General features: G+C 39.7%; 1 pseudogene; it reads left to right on the top strand.

Moving 5' to 3' along the window:
- LOC131586379 (uncharacterized) overlaps positions 1 to 19,863 on the top strand; it is a 712,054-nt pseudogene that overhangs the window by 116,817 nt on the left and 575,374 nt on the right.

Below are 19,863 nucleotides of genomic sequence, written 5' to 3'. Positions count from 1 at the left end.
GTCATTCGAGATGCAGTGCTTGAAGGAGAGTGGCAAGCAGCCGGCACAATTGCTTGTCCCATTTTGTATGACCAGCAGAATCCACGTTATGAACAGCATGACTGGAAGATCTTGCAGCAAGCCAAGAAGACACTCACCGAGAATGGCATCAAATCTGAAGCTGCAAACACTGCATTGGACTGGCTGTTCACTTCTGATGTTAACAGTCCCACAGACAGCCAGAATCTCGCTCGTCTGCTTTTAACTCCATCACAGCTTATGGTGTGGGAAAAGGAATGGAAGAGGTTAGCAATCCTAGAAGCTAATCGACCTCGAGATCCAAATGATGTATTGCATGGACTTAATCCTGACATGCTCACCGGTTCAGGAATTTACAGTCATATGACTGTACAACTAGACTACCCTCTCGCAATGCATCACTTGTCTGCACAGCTCGCTCGACAAGCCTTTAATGCTGTGCCTGATTCCAAACCTCATCCTTCCTTCACAACAATACGGCAAGGTCTCACAGAACCATATTCTCACTTCATCGATCGTCTGTCAGCAGCCCTTAAAGCTCAGAACGACATGACTGAGGAGGCAAAGCAAAACATGTTTAAGCTGCTGGCTTTTGAGAACGCCAACTCGAAGATAAAGCCTATCCTTGCCACACTCCCAAAGCAAGCAGACGTGGGAGACATGCTAGATATTGCCCTGCGAGTAAATCAAACGCAGCAAGGACAGCTAGTAGCCAACGCTGTTGCAGAAGCCATCAAGCCAACCACAAATCTGATTGCTGCCGCTGTTGGCAAGCTAGGGAGTGGAGGCAAACCCTTCCCCTCACCTGCAGCCATCTGTTTTCGATGTGGCAGCAGAGGGCACTTGCGAAAATCTTGCCCAGCTACTGTGTGGTGTGATCACTGCCAGAACAGCAAGCATGCTACCTCGGTATGTCGCTTCTCAAAAAACATGAGCAAGAGCGCGGAGAGCCGCCGCGCGAGGACACAAGTTGCCGGCCCAACTCTATTCAACAGCTCAGTCCACCAGCAACCCGAGGGAGCCTGGGACTCGATCTGGCAGCAGCAGTAGACGTCACACTCATCGACACCAGTGCCCGCAAAATCCCAACTGGAGTCACAGGGCCTGTTTACTCTGCTAACAGTGCGCTTGGTGCTTTGTTGATTGGAAGATCATCTGCTGGAATGGCAGGACTTATCGTTCTCCCAGGAGTCATCGATGCTGATTATACGGGTGAAATCCAAGTGTGTGCCTACACTTTGGCTCCTCCACTTACAATCAAAAAGGGAACAAGAATTGCTCAATTGGTGTTGCTTCAAAAGGTAGCAACTGAAAAAGACATTTTTCGAAGTGCTCCTGCACGTGGAGCCAAAGGTTTTGGATCAACAGGAGACACCGTGGTGAACCTTGTTCAACAGATGAGTCATCGACCGGTAATTGAAATTACCCTGTGCCACGGATCAAAGCAACAAAGAGTCAAGATGATGCTAGACACGGGAGCTGATGTTACCATCGTCAGCCGAGTCTGGTGGCCAAGAGAATGGCCTCTCCACAGAGCCTTAAGCTCGGTACAAGGTGTAGGAGGATACTCCACGCCACTGAGAAGTGTACACCCAATTCAATTTCGATTTCCTGAAGGACAGACTACCACCTTATGTCCATACGTCATGCCTTTACCTGGAACCCTTGGAGGGCTCGTTGGTCGAGATGTTCTCAGCCAGCTCGGAGCAACGCTAACTCTCCCCAATCAATCACCTTTTTAGTAGTCGCCACTGCTGACAGGCCGCCAACCCCAAGGATTCAGTGGAAATCTAATGAGCCTGTGTGGGTTGAGCAGTGGCCTCTATCCCAAGAGCGACTGGCAATTGCACATAAGCTTGTCCAGGAACAGCTACAAGCAAAACATATCCAACCATCTCTCAGCCCATGGAATACTCCAATTTTTGTCATCCCAAAAAAGTCCGGAAAATGGCGATTGCTGCATGATCTACGCAAGGTCAATGACCAGATGTGGGCAATGGGCGCGTTACAGCCAGGGATGCCCTCTCCCACAATGCTGCCACAAGAATGGCATCTTCTAATCATAGATTTGAAAGACTGTTTCTTCACAATACACCTACAGAAGGAAGACACAGTGAGATTCGCCTTCACTTTACCATCAATCAACAAAGAAAGTCCATCTCAGAGATTTGAATGGGTGGTTCTTCCACAGGGGATGAAAAATTCTCCAACAATGTGCCAACTGTTTGTGCACTGGGCACTGACACCTGTGCGAGCCAAGCTCTCCCAGACAATTATTTATCACTACATGGATGACATCTTGTTTTGTCAACGTGATCCATTTCAAGATGAAGATCTCACATTTATCATCACCCAGCTCGCAGCAAAAGGCTTGGTAGTTGCCCCAGAAAAAATCCAGAAACAAGCCCCCTGGAAGTACCTAGGGTGGATTCTGACATCCTCATCAGTCCACCCGCAAAAATTAGAATTAACTACCAAGATCAACACTCTCAACGATGCACAAAAACTTATTGGAGATCTGCAATGGGTACGATCTATTGCCGGTATCCGAAATGATGAGATAGCACCCTTAATGAGCCTTTTGAAAGGTACAGACCCGCAAGCCCCAATTACTCTTTCAGCAGATCAAAAGAACTGTCTCATTTATCTGGGAAAGAAACTACTTTCAACACTAGCAGATAGAAGATTGCCAGATGTGCCTTTAGGACTTTTAGTTTGTAACCTCTCTGTTGCACCATGTGCCATCATATTTCAGTGGCCTGCTTGGCAAAAAGAGAAAGGGGGAGAAGACCCATCTAAGAAGAGCCGTCGAAGTGCCAAGCAGCCTGCCAAGAAGCCAATGTTAGTGCAATTAGCGAGGAAAAGTGCAGAACCTTTAGCGATCCTTGAGTGGATCTTCACACCACATACGCCGCCGATGAGTATCTGGCAGAGGACAGAAGCAATTGCTTATCTCATCAAAAAAGCGAGAACACGAATAATGGAGATTAGTGGTGCTGAACCAGAACATATCAGTCTACCAATAACAACAGAGAATCTTGAGTGGATGCTGAGACACTCAGAACCAATTCAATTAGCGCTGCTCAACTATCCAGGAACTGTACACAACAAGCAACCTAGCGACCCGCGCCTGCAAATTGTTCTAAAACAGCGGTGGTTACAACAGCCTAAAGTTGTGAAGCAGCCAGTGAAAGGCCCTACAGTGTATACAGATGCAGGAAGTCGACGAAAGAAAGCAGCCTGTACCTGGCAAGAAGACTCGAGCTGGAGAAGTAAAGTTATAGATGGAGATGCACACGACTCACTGCAGACGTTAGAACTCACAGCTGTCGCATGGGCACTGTCTCATTGGCGAGACAGTAAACTAAACATTGTATCAGATTCATTGTACGTGGTAGGAGTGGTACAACGTATTGAAGATGCCCTCATCAAACCGCCAGATAATAAGCGATTGTGTCAACTATTTTTTCAGATCAAAAGGGCTATAGAGGACAGAAACGAGCCCTGCTGCATCATTCACATTCGCAGTCATCAAACAGAATTCGGTCTCGGAGAAGGCAATGCGAAAGCTGACACGCTTGTCAGTCCTGTTGTAGCAGCACCGAGAGACTCTTTTGCAGCTGCAAGAGAGAGTCACACTCTCTTTCATCAAGCCGCAAAAGCCTTGCAGAGACAATTTAACATCAGCTTAACAGATGCACAAGGCATTGTAAAATCCTGCCCACAATGCAGTCAATATGGAACCACTCTAGGCTTAGGTGTTAACCCTAGGGGTCTTCAAGCCTGTGAAATTTGGCAAATGGACATAACACACGTGCCTGAATTTGGTCGCCTCAAATACGTACATGTTACAGTAGATACCTTTTCAAAAATGGTTTGGGCCACTGCACAAGTAGGGGAAAAAAGCATACATGTAATTCGGCATTTAGTAGCATGCTTTGCTGTAATGGGAGTTCCAAAAGAAATAAAAACAGACAATGGGCCTGCATATGTAGGAACACGAGTATCTCACTTCTTACAAAAATGGGGAGTCAAACATGTAACTGGAATTCCCCACGTGTCAACTGGACAAGCCATTGTAGAGAGAGCCCATAGAACTCTAAAAGAGTACTTGAATAAACAAAAAACACCAGAACAGTTAGACCCTACCATTCGATTGCAGCAAGTGTTATTCACCCTAAATTTCCTCAGCTTAGTTGGAGATTTAGAGCAGCCCCCAGTGGTCATTCACAATAGCCAAATAAAGATGCAAGCTACCCCAGAGATTAGGTTATACTACAAAAACCCAAAAACAGGTATCTGGGAGGGACCGAGTCCATTGCTATTTAACGGGCGTGGTTACAGTTGTGTTTCCACAGATACTGGACCGTTGTGGGTGCCTAGCCGATGGACCAAACCAGCCACGAAAGATCTGAAGAACAATCAAAACGTTGATGCCCTCAGTCAATCCCTGATCGGCTGTCAGCTGACACCACGAGAACAACAAATGTTTCAAGACTAAGCTGTGTCAAATCGTGGTCTGTTCGTGAGAAATTTCTGTGAAGATCTGAGAAGAGTGCAGAGACTCTATCTAGTTGTGTACAAAACAAATTTTAGTTGTGTGTTTATCCTTTTGCAAATTGCTTTTACGCTTAGATTATATATATATATATTAGAGCACGTGTGTTAAAGTAGATAGATAAGAGTTAAGATAAGAAGTTTAGTGTGTGTAGTAATTACTATATTAGTATAAGGTATAAGCATTCCCCCTTCAAAAGCTAGCGTAAGCATCCTTGGAAGTTCACTTAACGATCAAAGTTTTAGCCGTGAAATTGCAAACATGACGCCACTTGCATGGAACAAACTGTTTATAGTAATTGTGCTGTGTATAGCCCCAACCAGCTGTTTGCTGACTGATATCCAAAAGCGACAAAACATATGGGTCACCTTAGCACACCTGACTGGTCAAAAATCAATGTGTTTGAGCCTAGCTACCCCTGGAGATCCTTTTCGCACCTGTCTCGTAGGAGTCCCTGAATGGGATCCTCCAGCCTTTAAAGGTTTAGTTAGCAACGAGACTCAACTAAATCGATCAATAATGCTGCAGGAGTGCAACCGCACCATTGGCCTTACATCTAGGCAACTTGATGCCTGCTGGCAAGCGAAAATTATTGAGGTTCTCAATGTCACCATGAGACCCCCAGAAGAGTTAGATCTGCTAGGTTCTACCAATACCTCAGGTGGGTGGATGATGTTTGAGCCCCCAACAAAAAATCGTTTTGACAAAACAACACAGTACTGGGCTACAGTTAACCCCATAGTTGATCTCACTACTGACACTGAGAAGACAGCCTTTTATTCACGATGCAATCTCACAGGACGATTACCAAAGCGCTTGCCTAATTCCATCTTCCTAGTCTGTGGGGATAGGGCATGGAATGGAATTCCTGCTAGTCCACATGGAGGGCCGTGTTATCTTGGGAAACTTACCTTGTTCCATCCAAGCCTACATCAATTGATGAATGTGGCTAACAAAATGAAAATCAATAGACGGTCCAAGCGAAGCCTAAATGAGTTACAGTGTGATGATGTTAAAAACCCAGACTTTTGGAATCGCGGTGTAATCTGGGCAACCTCCTTCTTCGTTCCAGGAGCAGCTGCAGCCAGGAGTCTAGCCACCCTAAAAAGGCTCGCTTGCTGGACTAGGAAAGAATTAAATTTAACATCCACAATGTTAAGTGAGCTTTCAGCCGATGTGAGTAGTGTACGTCATGCAGTATTACAAAACCGAGCTGCAATTGACTTTTTGCTTCTAGCACAAGGGCATGGTTGTGAAGAGTTTGAAGGCATGTGCTGCTTGAATCTTACTGACCACTCAGTTTCCATCCATAAGCAGCTCCGCCAGCTACAAGATGGGTTACATGCTCTGAAAGAAGATAGTAACCCCATTGAGAGTTGGTTTGCCAGCTGGGGCATTACTGGATGGTTGAAGTCTCTTGTGCTAGAGGGGGGACGAATGCTATTTATAGGGGTAATGGTAATAATGTTAGTAAGTTGCATGCTATCTTGTGTTCGTAGAAGTGTAGTACGAGCTGTATCCAAAGTCTGGCTTGTGCAAAAAGGAAACGGGGGAATTATAGAGAGCTTTTTAGCAGATGGGGGACATGATATATTAGTAAAGGCCTGTCTGCACAAACCAGCCTCTGGGATAAGTCACAATATTAAGGGCTAAAATCCTTGAAACTTACCTGCAGAAAGTTAAACAATGTTCTTGTGTAAGGAGACAAGAATGTAAACTTGTGTGTGTTAACCAATAGTAGCTCGCTCTGCCTGCAAACCCTGTAGAACCCTATAAAAGTGTGCTGATAATAGAAATAAACTGGCGTTCACAATTACTTCTGTGAAGACTGGTGAATTGCTCGGGGGTTCTTCAACAGGGCACAGAGGCCTCAGTGTCAGAGCGGCTCTGGGCACCTGCTCATTGCCTGAGGATCCTCCTGCCCGAGGCATTCTCAGCAGCCAGCCCAGCCCCTGACGGGTGTCCTTCTGTCCTTGCAGGGGGACAGACAGTCTGCAGATGTGTGCAGCACAGCCAAAATGACCCAGCAAATGGTTGCTGCAGTTTGCACTCTGGACTCTGTGGCTTCTTATGGGTATTTTTTAACCCACTGGGCCCCTAAGTCGAGGATTTCCCCAGGTGCACCATATGTGCCTTTGGGATTGCTGTGGGCTTTCTGTTCTTCCTTTGGAATGGAGTTGATTTTGAACGAAAATTGCCATTAAGATGCCATTTATTTGGGAGAGCTCCTGCCAACAGCTTCTTAAAAAAGGGGTTGTTTTTAGCCAGCAGAGTGTACACAGCATTTGGAATGGAGCCTGGGGGGGATCTGTCCCCCAAGAGGAGAGTCTGTGGCAGCAGATCCTGGCATTCCCTCTGTTTGCTCATCCAGCCAAAAACTGGACACAGCCTTGTATTTTGTGCTGTTCTCTTGCTTGCTGTGTGATCCAAAAGGATTGTGGCTCCAGGAGGGAAGTTGTGAAAGCAAAATGCTCTCTCTTGGCATTGACTTGTTGTGTGGGATTTTCCAGCACAGGCAGCTTTTTCTCCTAACAGCATCTGGTTCAGGTGAAGGTCCCCTCACACATGGACACTGGGAAGCTCCTTCTTCAGTGAGCAGGAAAGGAACCTTTGGTGTTCAGAGATCCCAGCTGTTCCTTTTCAACACCAGTATGAGCCCAGTAAGCTCCAGTATGATCCTTGTGACATGGCAGCACTCCCAGGATGGTCCCAGTTTCCTCTGGCTAGATCAACCCAGTCAGTCCCAGTACAATGCCATTTGCTCCCAGCATGCTCCCAGTTGCTCCCAGTCACCCCCAGGATGGGGGATGATGTGCATGGTGTGTTCCCAGTCATTCTCAGATACTCCCAGTATGAGTCCAGTCACTCCCAGTATGATCCAAAATTGGATTGCTGGGAGGCTTCATGGAATCCTGGAGACCACTGTGACACTCTAGGGCCCCATGGAACCGTGGTGACACCAGGTTGGCTGGGAGTGTTGATGTGCTGCAGGGTAGGAGGGCTCTGCACAGGGACCTGGACAGGCTGGATCCAGGGCCCAAACCCAACAAGGTGAGGTTTAACAAGTCCAAGTTCCAGGTCCTGCACTTTGGCCACAACAACCCCTGCAGTGCTACAGGCTGGGGACAGAGTGGCTGGAGAGCAGCCAGGCAGAAAGGGAGCTGGGGCACTGATGGACAGCAGGCTGGGCATGAGCCAGCAGTGTGCCCAGGTGGCCAAGAAGGCCAATGGCTCCTGGCCTGGATCAGGAACAGTGTGGCCAGCAGGAGCAGGGCAGGGATTCCTCCCCTGTGCTCTGCACTGGTTGGGCAGCACCTCCAGTGCTGTGTCCAGTTCTGGGCCCCCAATTTAGGAAGGCCATGGAGCCTTTAGGAAGGCTCCATGGGCTGGAGCGTGTCCAGAGAAGGGCAACAAGGCTGGTGAGGGGCCTGGAGCACAAGTCCTGTAAGTGATAGTAAAAGGTCTCAAAATCTTAGAAAATTCGGGGACTTAGAAAGAAAGTTAGGTTTGGAAAGGCCTTGGAAAAGTAGGCCCTGGGAAATGTTAGGCCTTGTGCTTACTAAAGATCAGGTCAAACTGCACCTGTGTAATCAGTAGATGATCATGATACAATTGTTAGATATGATTGGATATAATTATTGTTTAAAGAACATGAGGAACAATGTTAGGGGGCTGGGGGGGATCACGAGAAATCCATGCTTGGGTAAAAACAATGCATACAATAGAACAATGTAAGTTTAATAATTAATATGTAAGTTATATAACGTAAGAGTATAAAAATGTGTTCAACTCAAAACCTAGAGGGGTCAGATTTGGGTCTGTGTATCCCTGACACCCAGAGCTCTTCATAAAGCACCTGCCTATAATCATTCGTGATTATGTGTGTTCCTGACTGCTAACAACTTCATCAGATTTTACTGGAATTTTGTGAGATATTTGTGGAATTTTGTGGAATTTTTGTGGAATTTTGTAGAAATTTGTGGAGATTTTGTGGGATGTTTCTGGAATTTGGTAGGGTTTTGAGAAGATTTTGAGAATTTGTTGGGGTGTTTCTGGAATTTTGTGGGATGTTTCTGCAATCTCGTGGGATTTTTGTGGAATTATGTGGGATTTTTCTTGAATTTTGTGGGATTTTGTGGAAATTTTCTTGGACATTTCCAGAATTTTGTGGGATTTTTCTGGAATTCTGTGGCATTTTGAGAAAATTTAAATAATTTTGTGGGATTTTTCTAGAATTTTGTAGGATTTTTTTGGAATGTTGTGGAATTTTTCTGGGATTTTTTGGGATTTTGAGCAGACTTCAATATTTTGGAAAGATTTTTCTTAGATTGTGTAGACATTTGTGGAGATTTTTTAAAATGTTTCTGGAATTTGATATGGTTTCGAGACGATGTAGGGAATTTTGCGGGATGTTTTCTTAAATTTTGTGGATTTTTGTGGAATTTTGTGGGATACTGTGGAGACTTGAAAAAATTTAGAGATTTTTCCCAGATTGTGTGCAAATTGGAGGAGATTTTGTGGAATGTTTCTGGAGCTTCGTAAGATTTTGAAAAGATTTAGGGAATTTTGTGAAATGTTTGTGGAACTTTGTGGGATTTTTGTGGAATTTTGTGGAATTTTGTGGGATGTTTCCGAAATTCTGTAGAACTTTGAGGAGACATGAAGAATTTTAAGGGATTTTTCCTATATTGTGTGGAAATTTGTAAAGATTTTGTGGGAAGTTTCTCGAATTTTGTGGGATGTTTCTGGAATTTCGTGGGATTTTTTTGAATTTTGACAGATTTTTCTAGAATTCTGTGCAATTTTTGAAAAATGTTGTGGAATTTTCCGGAATTTGGTGAGATTTTGAGGAGACTTGAAGAATTTTGAGGAGTTTTACTTAGATTGTGTGGAAATTTGTAAAGATTTTGTGGGAAGTTTCTGGAATTTGTTAGGGTTTTGAGAAGATTTAAAGGATTTGTTGGGATGTTTGTGGAATTTTGTGGGATGGTTGTGGAATTTTGTGGGATATTGAGGAGACTTGAAACATTTTGAGGTATTTTTTTTTAGATTGTGTGGAAATTTGTAAAGATTTTGTGGTATGTTTCTGGAATTTTTTAGGGTTTTGAGAAGATTCAGAGGATTTGGTGGGATGATTGTGGAATTTTGTGGGATGGTTGTGGAATTTTGTGGGATATTGAGGAGACTTGAAACATTTTGAGGTATTTTTTTTAGATTGTGTGGAAATTTGTAAAGATTTTGTGGTATGTTTCTGGAATTTTTTAGGGTTTTGAGAAGATTCAGAGGATTTGGTGGGATGATTGTGGAACTTTGTAGGATTTTTCTGGAATTTTGTGGAATTTTTGTGGAATTTTCTGGCATGTTTCCTGAATTTTGAATTACTTTGAGGTGACATGAAGAATTTTGAGGGATTTTTCTTAGCTTGTGTGGTAATTTGTAAAGATTTTGTGGGATGTTTCTGGAATTTGGTGGGGTTTTGAGAAGATTTAGAAGATTTCTTGGGATGTTTGTGGAACATTGTGGGATTTTTGTGGAATTTTGCGGAATTTTTGTGGAATTTTATGGGATGTTTCCAGAATTTTGTAGGACTTTGAGGAGACATGAAGAATTTTGAGGGATTTTTCCTAGATTGTGTGGAAATTTGAAAAGATTTTGTGGGCTGTTTCTGGAATTGTGTAAGATTTTTGTGGAATTATGAGGGATTTTTCTAGAATTCTGTGCAATTTTTGTGGAATGTTGTGGAATTTTCTGGAATTTGGTGGGGTTTTGAGGAAACTTGAAGAATTTAGAGGAGTTTTACATAGATGGTGTGGAAATTTGTAAAGATTTTGTGGGAAGTTTCTGGAACTTGGTAGAACTTTGAGAAGATTTAGAGGATTTGTTGAGATGTCTGTGGAATTTTGTGGGATGTTTGTGGAATTTTGTGGAATTTTTGTGGAATTTTGTGGCATGTTTCCTGAATTTTAAAGGGCTTTGAGGCGACATGAAGAATTTGGACGTATTGTTCTTAGATTGTGTGGAAATATATAAAGATTTTGTGGGATGTTACTGGAATTTTGTGGGATTTTTTTGGAATGTTGTGGAATTTTCTGGAATTTGGTGAGATTTTGAGGAGACTTGAAGAATTTTGAGGAGTTTTACTTAGATTGTGTAGAAATTTGTAAAGATTTTGTGGGATGTTTCTAGAATTTTGTAGGGTTTTGAGAAGATTTAGGGAATTTTGAGGAATTTTTCTTTTTAATGTTGTGGATTTTTGTAGAATTTTCTGGGATATTGAGGAGACTTGAAGAATTTTGAATGATTTTTCTTAGATTGTGTGCAAATTGGAGGAGATTTTGTGGGATGTTTCTGAAACTTGGTAGGGTCTTGAGAAGATTTAAGGAATTGTATGGGATGTTTGTGGAACTTTGTGGGATTTTTCTGCAATTTGATGAAATTTTATTGGAATTTTGTGTCATGTTTCCAGAATTTTGAAGGACACTGAGGAAACATGAAGAATTTGGAGGTATTTTCCTTAGATTGTGTCGGAATTTGTAAAGATTTTGTAGGATATTTCGGGAATTTGCTGAGGTGTTGAGTAGATTTAGAGGATTTGTTGAGATGTGTGTGGAATTTTGTGAGGTATGGATTGAACTTGAAGAATATTGAGGGATTTTTCGTACATTGCGTGGAAATATGTAAAGATTTTGTGGGAAGTTTCTGGAATTTGGTGGGGATTTGAGAAGATTTAGACGATTTGGTGGGATGTTTCTGGAATTTTCTGGGTTGTTTCTGGAATTTTGTGGGATTTCTGTGGAACTTTGAGGGATTTTTGTGGAATTTTGTACAATTTTTTTGAAATGTTGTGGAATTTTCTGGAATTTGGTGAGATTTTGAGGAGACGTGAAGAATTTTGAGGAGTTATACATAGATTGTTGGGTAATTTGTAAAGATTTTGTGGGATGTTTCTGGAATTTGGTAGGGTTTTTCTGGAATTATTTGGAATGTTTCTTGGAATAATGAGTGATTTCGACGAGACTTGAAGAATTTTGAAAGATTTTTCTTAAATTGTGTGGAAATCGGAGGAGTTTTTGTGGGATGTTTCTGGAATTTGGTAGGGATTTGAGAAGATATAGGAAATTTTGTGGCATGTTTCTGGAATTTAGTGGTATTTTTCTGGAATTTTGTGGGATGTTTTTGGAATTTTGTGGGATATGGATGAAATTTGAAGAATTTTGAGGGATTTTTCCTAGATTGTGTGGTAATTTGTAAATATTTTGTGGGAAGTTTCTCGAATTTGGTGGGGTTTTGAGAAGATTTCTGCAATTTTGTGGGATGCTTCTGGAATTTTGTAGGATTTTTGTGGAATTTTGAGGGATTTTTCTAAAAGTTTTGCTATTTTTTTTGAATGTTGTGGAATTTTCTGGAATTTGGTGAGATTTTAAGAAGACTTGAAGAATTTTGCGTAGTTTTTCCTAGATTGTGTGGAAATTTTTAAAGATTTTGTGGGCTGTTCCTGGAATTTGTTAGGTTTTGAGAAGATTTAGAAGATTTGTTGGTATGTTTGTGGAATTTTGTGGATTTTTCTGGAATTTTGTGGGATGTTTTTTGGAATATTGAGGTATTTTGACGAGACTTGATGAATTTTTATTAGATTGTGTGCAAATTGGTGGAGATTTTGTGAGAAGTTTCTGGAATTTGATGGGGTTTTGAGAAAATATAGGGAATTGTGTGGGATGTTTGTGGAATTTTGTGGGATTTTTCTGGAATTTTGTGGGATATGGATGACACTTGAAGAATTGTGAGAGATTTTTTCCTAGATTGCGTGGAAATATGTAAAGGTTTTGTGGGATATTTCTGCAATTTGGTGGAATTTTGAGAATATTTCTGCAATTTTGTAGAACGTTTCGGGGATTTTGTGGATTTTTCTGGAATTTTGTGGGATGTTTTTTGGAATATTGAGTGATTATGAGAAGACTTGAAGAATTTTGAGATATTTTTCTTAGATGGTGTGCAAATTGGAGGAGATTTTGTGGGATGTTTCTGGAATTTGGTGGGGTTTTGAGAAAATATAGGGAATTGTGTGGGATGTTTGTGGAACTTTCTGGGAGGTTTCTGCAATTTTGTGGAATTTTTGTGGAATTTTGTGCCATGTTTCTGGAAGTTTGATGGACTTTGGGGAAACATGAAGAACTTTGAGGTATTTTTCTTAGATTGTGTGGTAATTTGTAAAGATTTTGTGGGATGTTTCTGGAATTTGGTGGGGTTTTGAGAAGATTTAGGGAGTTTGTTGGGATGTTAGTGGAATTTCGGGGTATTTTTGTGGAATTTTGTGGGATATTGAGGAGACTTGAAGAATTTTGAGGTATTTTTCTTAGATTGTGTGCAAATTGGAGGAGATTTTGTGGGATGTTTCTGGAATTTGGTAGGGTTTGGAGAAGCTTTAGAGGTTTTGTTGGGATATTTGTGGAATTTTGTGGGATGGTTGTGGAATTTTGTGGGATACGGATGAAACTTGAAGAATTTTGAGGGATTTTTCTTAGATTGTGCGGAAATTTGTAAAGATTTTGTGGGATGTTTGTGAAATTTGGTGAAATTTTGAGGAGACTTGATGAATTTTGAGGAGTTTTACTTAGACTGTGTGGAAATATGAAAAGATTTTGTGGAATGTTTCTGGAATTTGGTAGGGTTTTGAGAAGATTTAAAGAGTTTGTTGGGATATTTGTGGAATTTTGTGGGATTTTTCTGGAATTTTGTGGGATATGGATGACACTTGAAGAATTTTGAGGGATTTTTCCTTGATTGTGTGGAAATATGTAAAGATTTTGTGGGATGTTTCTGGAATTTGGTGGGGTTTTGAGAAGATTTAGAGGATTTGTGGGATGTTTGTGGAATTTTGTGAGATGGTTCTAGAGCTTTGTGGGATTTGGATGGAAAGTTGTGGGATTTTTGTGGAATTTTATGCCATTTTTTTTAGAATGTTGTAGAATATTCTGGAATTTGGTGATATTTTGAGGAGACGTGAAGAATTTTGAGGAATTTTTCCTAGATTGCGTGGAAATTTGTAAAGATTTCGTGGAATGTTTCTGGAATTTGGTAGGGTTTTGAGAAGATTTAGGGAGTTTGTTGTGATGTTTGTGGAATTTTGTGGTATTTTTGTGGAATTTTGTGGGATATTGAGGAGACTTGAAGAATTTTGAGGTATTTTTCTTAGATTGTGTGCAAATTGGAGGAGATTTTGTGGGATGTTTCTGGAATTTGGTAGGGTTTGGAGAAGCTTTAGAGGTTTTGTTGGGATATTTGTGGAATTTTGTGGGATGGTTGTGGAATTTTGTGGGATATGGATGAAACTTGAAGAATTTTGAGGGATTTTTCCTAGATTGTGTGGAAATATGTAAAGGTTTTGCGGGATATTTCTGCAATTTGGTGGGGTTTTGAGAAGATTTAGAGGACTTGGTGGGATGTTTGTGGACTTTTGTGAGATGGGTTTGGAATTTTGTGGGATTTGGATGGAAAGTTGTGGGATTTTGTGGAATTTTGTGCCATTTTTTTGGAATGTTGTGGAATATTCCGGAATTTGATGAGATTTTGAGGAGACGTGAAGAATTTTGAGGGATTTTTCCTAGATTGCGTGGAAATTTGTAAAGATTTCGTGGAATGTTTCTGGAATTTGGAAGGGTTTTGAGAAGATTTAGGGAGTTTGTTGTGATGTTTGTGGAATTTTGTGGTATTTTTGTGGAATTTTGTGGGATATTCCGGAATTTGATGAGATTTTGAGGAGACGTGAAGAATTTTGAGGGATTTTTCCTAGATTGCGTGGAAATTTGTAAAGATTTCGTGGAATGTTTCTGGAATTTGGAAGGGTTTTGAGAAGATTTAGGGAGTTTGTTGTGATGTTTGTGGAATTTTGTGGTATTTTTGTGGAATTTTGTGGGATATTGAGGAGACTTGAAGAATTTTGAGGTATTTTTTTTAGATTGTGTGGCAATTTGTAAAGATTTTGTGGGATGTTTCTGGAATTTGGTAGGGTTTGGAGAAGATTTAAAGAGTTTGTTGGGATATTTGTGGAATATTGTGGGATTTTTCTGGAATTTTGTGGGATATGGATGACACTTGAAGAATTGTGAGAGATTTTTTCCTAGATTGCGTGGAAATATGTAAAGGTTTTGTGGGATATTTTTGCAATTTGGTGGAATTTTGAGAATATTTCTGCAATTTTGTAGAACGTTTCGGGGATTTTGTGGATTTTTCTGGAATTTTGTGGGATGTTTTTTGGAATATTGAGTGATTTTGAGGAGACTTGAAGAATTTTGAGATATTTTTCTTAGATGGTGTGCAAATTGGAGGAGATTTTGTGGGATGTTTCTGGAATTTGGTGGGGTTTTGAGAAAACATAGGGAATTGTGTGGGATGTTTGTGGAACTTTGTGGGTGGTTTCTGGAATTTTGTGGAATTTTTGTGGAATTTTGTGGCACGTTTCCAGAATTTTGATGGACTTTGGGGAAACATGAAGAACTTTGAGGTATTTTTCTTAGATTGTGTGGTAATTTGTAAAGATTTTGTGGGATGTTTCTGGAATTTGGTGGGGTTTTGAGAAGATTTAGGGAGTTTGTTGGGATGTTAGTGGAATTTTGTGGGATTTTTTTGGAATTTTGTGGGATATGGATGAAACTTGAAGAATTTTGAGGGATTTTTCCTAGATTGTGTGGAAATATGAAAAGGTTTTGTGGGATGTTTCTGGTATTTGGTGGGGTTTTGAGAAGATTTAGAGGACTTGGTGGGATGTTTGTGGACTTTTGTGAGATGGTTGTGGAATTTTGTGGGATTTGGATGGAACGTTGTGGGATTTTTGTGGAATTTTGTGCAATTTTTTTGGAATGTTGTGGAATTTTCCGGAATTTGATGAGATTTTGAGGAGACGTGAAGAATTTTGAGGGATTTTTCCCAGATTGCGTGGAAATTTGTAAAGATTTCATGGAATGTTTCTGGAATTTGGTAGGGTTTTGAGAAGATTTAGAGGATTTGTGGGATGCTTCTGGAATTTTGTGGGATTTTTGTGATATTTTGAGGGATTTTTCTAGAATTTTGTGCCATTTTTTTGGAATGTTGTGAAATTTTCCGGAATTTGGTGAGATTTTAAAAAGACTTGAAGAATTTTGAGTAGTTTTTCCTATATTGTGTGGAAATTTGTAAAGATTTTGTGGGCTGTTTCTGGAATTTGTTAAGCTTTTGAGAAGATTTAGAGGATTTGTGGGATGTTTGTGGAATTTTGTGAGATGGTTGTAGAGTTTTGTGGGATTTGGATGGAACGTTGTGGGATTTTTGTGGAATTTTGTGCCATTTTTTTGGAATGTTGTGGAATATTCCGGAATTTGATGAGATTTTGAGAAGACGTGAAGAATTTTGAGGGATTTTTCCTAGATTGCGTGGAAATTTGTAAAGATTTCGTGGAATGTTTCTGGAATTTGGTGGGGTTTTGAGAAGATTTCTGCAATTTTGTGGGATGCTTCTGGAATTTTGTGGGATATTTGTGATATTTTGAGGGATTTTTCTAGAATTTTGTGCCATTTTTTTGGAATGTCGTGGAATTTTCCGGAATTTGGTGAGATTTTAAGAAGACTTGAAGAATTTTGAGTAGTTTTTCCTATATTGTGTGGAAATTTTTAAAGATTTTGTGGGATGTTTCTGGAATTTGTTAAGGTTTTGAGAAGATTTAGAGGATTTGTCGGATGTTTGTGGAATTTTGTGAGATGGTTCTAGAGCTTTGTGGGATTTGGATGAAACTTGAAGAATTTTGAGGAGTTTTACTTAGATTGTGTGGAAACTTGTAAAGATTTTGTGGGATATTTCTGGAATTTGGTGGGGTTTTGAGAAAATATAGGGAATTGTGTGGGATGTTTGTGGAACTTTCTGGGAGGTTTCTGGAATTTTGTGGAATTTTTGTGGAATTTTGTGGCACGTTTCCCGAATTTTGATGGACTCTGGGGAAAGATGAAGAACTTTGAGGTATTTTTCTTAGATTGTGTGGTAATTTGTAAAGATTTTGTGGGATGTTTCTGGAATTTGGTAGGGTTTTGAGAAGATTTAGGGAGTTTGTTGGGATGTTAGTGGAATTTTGTGGTATTTTTCTGGAATTTTGTGGGATATGGATGAAACTTGAAGAATTCTGAGGGATTTTTTCCTAGATTGTGTGGAAATATGTAAAGGTTTTGAGGGATGTTTCTGGTATTTGGTGGTGTTTTGAGAAGAGTTAGAGGACTTGGTGGGATGTTTGTGGACTTTTGTGAGATGGTTGTGGAATTTTGTGGGATATGCATGGAACTTTGAGGGATTTTTGTGGAATTTTGTGCAATTTTTTTGGAATGTTGTGGAATTTTCTGGTATTTGATGAGATTTTGAGGAGACTTCAAGAATTTTGAGGAGTTTTACTTAGATTGTGTGGAAATGTGTAAAGATTTTGCGGGAAGTTTCTGGAATTTGGTAGGGTTTTGAGAAGATTTAGGGAGTTTGTTGGGATTTTTGTGGAATTTTGTGGTATTTTTTTGGAATTTTGTGGGATATGGATGACACGAAGAATTTTGAGGGATTTTTTTTAGATTGTGTGGAAATATGTAAAGATTTTGTGGGATGTTTCTGGAATTTGGTGGGGTTTTGAGAAGATTTAGAGGATTTGTGGGATGTTTGTGGAATTTTGTGAGATGGTTGTAGAGTTTTGTGGGATTTGGATGGAAAGTTGTGGGATTTTTGTGGAATTTTATGCCATTATTTTTAGAATGTTGTGGAATATTCTGGAATTTGGTGATATTTTGAGGAGATGTGAAGAATTTTGAGGGATTTTTCCTAGATTGTGTGGAAATGTGTAAAGATTTTTGGAATGTTTCTGGAATTTGGTAGGGTTTTGAGAAGATTTAGGGAGTTTGTTGTGATGTTTGTGGATTTTTGTGGTATTTTTGTGGAATTTTGAGGGATATTGAGGCGACTTGAAGAATTTTGAGTAGTTTTTCCTATATTGTGTGGAAATTTGTAAAGATTTTGTGGGATGTTTCTGGAATTTGTTAAGGTTTTGAGAAGATTTAGAGGACTTGCTGGGATGTTTGTGGAATTTTGTGAGATGGTTGTGAAATTTTGTGGGATTTGGATGGAAAGTTGTGGGATTTTTGTGGAATTTTATGCCATTTTTTTTAGAATGTTGTGGAATTTTCCGGAATTTGATGATATTTTGAGGAGACGTGAAGAATTTTGAGGGATTTTTCCTAGATTGCGTGGAAATTTGTAAAGATTTTGTGGAATGTTTCTGGAATTTGGTAGGGTTTTGAGAAGATTTAGGGAGTTTGTTGTGATGTTTGTGAGATTTTGTGGGATGGTTGTGGAATTTTGTTGCATATTGAGGAGACTTGAAGAATTTTGAGGTATTTTTTTTTGATTGTGTGGCAATTTGTAAAGATTTTGTGAGATGTTTCTGGAATTTGGTAGGGTTTGGAGAAGCTTTAGAGGTTTTGTTGGGATATTTGTGGAATTTTGTGGGATGGTTGTGGAATTTTGTGGGATACGGATGAAACTTGAAGAATTTTGAGGGATTTTTCTTAGATTGTGCGGAAATTTGTAAAGATTTTGTGGGATGTTTGTGAAATTTGGTGAAATTTTGAGGAGACTTGAAGAATTTTGAGGTGTTTTACTTAGATTGTGTGGAAATATGTAAAGATTTTGTGGAATGTTTCTGGAATTTGGTAGGGTTTTGAGAAGATTTAGAGAGTTTGTTGGGATGTTTGTGGAATTTTGTGGGATTTTTCTGGAATTTTGTGGGATAGGGATGAAACTTGAAGACTTTTGAGAGATTTTTCCTAGATTGTGTGGAAATTTGTAAAGATTTTGTGGGATATTTCTGCAATTTGGTGGGGTTTTGAGAATATTTCTGCAATTTTGTAGAAAGTTTCCGGGATTTTGTGGATTTTTCTGGAATTTTGTGGGATGTTTTTTGGAATATTGAGTGATTATGAGGAGACTTGAAGAATTTTGAGATATTTTTCTTAGATGGTGTGCAAATTGGAGGAGATTTTGTGGGATGTTTCTGGAATTTGGTGGGGTTTTGAGAAAATATAGGGAATTGTGTGGGATGTTTGTGGAACTTTCTGGGAGGTTTCTGCAATTTTGTGGAATTTTTGTGGAATTTTGTGGCACGTTTCCCGAATTTTGATGGACTTTGGGGAAAGATGAAGAACTTTGAGGTATTTTTCTTAGATTGTGTGGTAATTTGTAAAGATTTTGTGGGATGTTTCTGGAATTTGGTAGGGTTTGGAGAAGATTTAGGGAGTTTGTTGGGATGTTAGTGGAATTTTGTGGTATTTTTCTGGAATTTTGTGGGATATGGATGAAACTTTGTCGTGGTTTTGAACTAGTAATTAACAAAAAGGGGAAAAAAAAGAATTATTTATTTCTTGCTGTGAGATATGGATTAAAATAAGAGCAAACCAGGTATAAAACTTAAAAGGAATAAAGAAAAGTTTATTGACAAACTACAAGAATAAGAACACCAGAATAAACTTTTAGAAAAACTTTTTCATTTCTCACTGGTCACTATTCTTTCGTTTACATGACAACAGAGACAAAAACTTTATAATTTTTATGGTTTAAACAGTTCTAATTTTCTTATAGTCTTTTCCTCAGTTTCTGTAGAGAAACAGAAGTTCCTTTCTGTTAATTTATGGAGTTTGTCACAAGAAAACTATTTTTGTTATAGTTTCTCGTTTTTCTGATATCAGCTGCTCAGATCTACTGTTATTAAAGCCCACCCCTCCCATTCCACATCACTCTGAAATGTGTTATGGGTCATGAGTTTGAAGATAGCATTTTTAAGGATAAGTTAGTCAAAGGCAAAAAAAGTATTCTTCATCTGCTTCTGTGAGCTTCACTAAGAAACAGTTTTCTCATTGCCTCTCAAGGCTTCAAATCTCTCAGCACTTCACTATACCACAATTACTTCACCTTTTACTCAAATTTACACTTTGAACACCTTATTCTTCTCCATACTCTATTATGAATTAAAGGGGTTTTTTTCAGGACTTCATTGTCCATCTCCATAGTTTTAACAGAAAGATATTTCAGCTTAATTAAAGCATCTTCTTAATTCTCTACCTTTCTTGAAGTCTCTTTTCTTTCTTGCCACTAGTAGTTTATAAAGTCTCTTTTCATGTTGATCACTCTCCTTTTCTCTCTCTGGATGAAAAGATTAATCCGCAAGTCTCATCTGGGTAAGAAAGAGTTAAAATCCTGCTCAAGCTTTTGTAGATGGTTCGGTGATCTCTGCTGAA

Source organism: Poecile atricapillus, chromosome 19 (assembly GCF_030490865.1).
Source record: "Poecile atricapillus isolate bPoeAtr1 chromosome 19, bPoeAtr1.hap1, whole genome shotgun sequence".
NCBI classification, from domain to species: Eukaryota; Metazoa; Chordata; class Aves; order Passeriformes; family Paridae; genus Poecile; species Poecile atricapillus.
Note: the sequence above shows the minus strand (reverse complement) of the source record. Positions and strands in the feature narration are given on the sequence as shown.